The sequence below is a fragment of the Cebus imitator genome, unplaced genomic scaffold (genome assembly GCF_001604975.1).
Source record: "Cebus imitator isolate Cc_AM_T3 unplaced genomic scaffold, Cebus_imitator-1.0 Scaffold415, whole genome shotgun sequence".
NCBI classification, from domain to species: domain Eukaryota; kingdom Metazoa; phylum Chordata; class Mammalia; order Primates; family Cebidae; genus Cebus; species Cebus imitator.
Genome location: NW_016107730.1, coordinates 472743 through 475253, shown reverse-complemented (window position 1 = coordinate 475253; position 2511 = coordinate 472743). Strand labels below are relative to the sequence as shown.

The 2511-nt window shown below is 43.7% G+C and overlaps 1 protein-coding gene across 6 annotated transcripts in view; it reads right to left on the bottom strand.

The window, feature by feature from the left end:
• The window catches only part of EZH1 (enhancer of zeste 1 polycomb repressive complex 2 subunit), a 40607-nt gene that overhangs the window by 34699 nt on the left and 3397 nt on the right, over positions 1-2511 (bottom strand). The gene's annotated exons all lie outside the window — the stretch shown is intronic.

Sequence of the window (2511 nt, the reverse complement as noted above, 5' to 3'; positions counted from 1 at the left end):
TTTTTTTTTTTATTTTTTTTAAACTCAAGTGACTTAAGAATAATAATATAATCAATAGTAGTTCATTAACTGTAACAAATGGTACATGTATAGTAATATAAGACGTTATCAATAGGGGAAACTGGATGTGGATTTATAGGAACTCCCTATATTAGCTTTACAATTTTTAAAATAAATCTAAAATCTAGGACAGGCATGGTGGCTGAAGCCTGAAATCCCAACACTTTGGGAGGCCAAGGCAGGTGGATCTCCTGGACCCAGTTGTTTGAGACCAGCCTGGGCAACGTGGTGAGATCCCCATCTCTACAAAAAATACAAAAATGAGTTGGGCGTGGTGGCGTGTGCCTCCAGTCCCAGCTACTTGGGAGGCTGATGTGAGAAGACAGATTAGTTTGTAAGAGACCCAAAGGAAAATGCTGGCTCATAGGATTTACAATGCTGGTTTAATTTTTTTAAATTTTTTATTCTTTTATACTTTTTTTGGAGAAAGGGTCTCGCTCTGCTGACCAGGCTGGAGTGCAATGGCGTGATCATAGCTTCCTATAGCCTCGACCTCCCAGCCTCAAGAGATCCTCTGGTCCCAGCCTCCCTGGTAGCTGGGACTACAGGCACATGCCACCACGCCTGGCTAATTTTTTAAACTTTTAGTGGAGACAAGATCTTGCTATGTTTCCCAGGCTGGACTTGAATTCCTGACGTGAAGCAATCCCCTGCCTCAGCCTCCCAAAGCATTGAGATTACAGATGTAAGCCACCATGCCCAGCCAGAATGCTGACTCAGAAGAGTAAAAACAAATCTCCTAACAGGCCAGAGCCCTATTTTGACTGGTTCTGTACTATGTCAGCCCAAAGTTTAAACCTGTACTGTATTTAGTGACTGCTCATATCATCCAATAAAAATAGATTTTTTAGTCTATTTTGAATCAAATTACTAGGGTAGGTGAGTTAGAGAATAAAACACACCAAAGGTACTGAACTCCAACTACCCATTAAGTAACTCATGACTTTAGGGTGTAGTGTACTCAAGTCCCAACTGATGATTGACTGACAGACTAAAGAGGTAGGAAAGAATCCAATGTGTACACAGTTTGGACATAAAACAAACAAACAAAAAAAGCTAGGGACTTTCCAGAATGGAGAAGCACAATTCTTCTTTTTTTAACTTTTAACCCTCCCACTTAATCCCAACCTATCTGATATAATTATCTTCACTTTTCTCCACGTTCTTTTTCCCTTTTCTCTTTAGTTTATCCTATGTAGAAATGGAATTAGCGTGTTTTTAGTGTTGCTACCTCAAATCTTTTCTGGGCAGCTACTAGTGAACAGAGTAGAAATAGTGAGCAAAGCTGGGTGTAGTGGCTCACGCCTGTAATCCAAGCACTTTGGAGGCCAAGGCGGGCGGATCACCTGAGGTTGGGAGTTCAAAACCAGCCTGACCAACATGGTGAAACCCCATCTTTAAAAATAAAAAAGAAAGAAAGAAATAGTGAACAAAGTGGAAACTTTTTTTTTTGAGACAGAGTCTTGCTTTGTCGCCCAGGCTAGACAATCTTGGCTCACTGCAACCTCCACCTCCCAGGTTAAAGGGATTCTCGTTCCTCAGCCTCCCAAGTAGCTGGGATGACAGGGGTGTGCCACCACGCCTGGCTAATTTTTTTGTATTTTTAATAGAAATGGGGTTTCACCATGTTGGCCAGGCTGGTCCTGAACTCCTGGCTTCAAGTGATCCATCCCTTGGCCTCCTCCCAAAGTGCTAGGATTACAGGCGTGAGCCACAGCACAGGGGCCCAAACTGGAAACTTTTAAAACTTAATCCAAGACTAGAAAAAGATATACTTAATAACATGAATTGTTACATGGTTTTTTGTTTTTTTTTGAGACATTGTCTCACTCTGTTGCCAGGCTGGAGGGCAGTGGCATGATCTCAGTTCACTGCAACCTCCACCTCTGGGGTTCAAGCAATTCTCCTGCCTCAGCCTCCCAAGTAGCTGGTACTACAGGTGCACACCACCACACCCAGATAATTTTCGTATTTTTAGTAGAGACAGGGTTTCGCCTTGTTAGCCAGGATGGTTTTGATCTCCTGACCTCGTGATCTGCCTGCCTCGGCCTCCCAAAGTGCTGGGATTATAGCGCTCAGCCGACATGTTCATATAAAGAGCGAATCAAAGGGCAGGAACTATTACCTAAAGGAGCAAGGAAGCCAGGTTTCGGATCCTAAGAATTAAAAATAGGTCAGGTGCAGTGGCTCAAAACTGTAATCCCAGCACTTTGGGAGGCCAAGACAGGTGGATCATGAGGTCAGGAATTTGAGACCAGCCTGGCCAACATACTGAAACCTCATCTCTACTAAAAATATAAAAATTAGCCAGGCATGGTGACACACGCCTGTAGTCCCAGCTACTCAGGAGGCTGAGGCAGGAAAATCACTTGAACCCGGGAGGCGGAGGCTGCAGTGAGTCGAGATCGTGCCACTGCACTCCAGCCTGGGCAATAAAGCAAGACTCTGTCT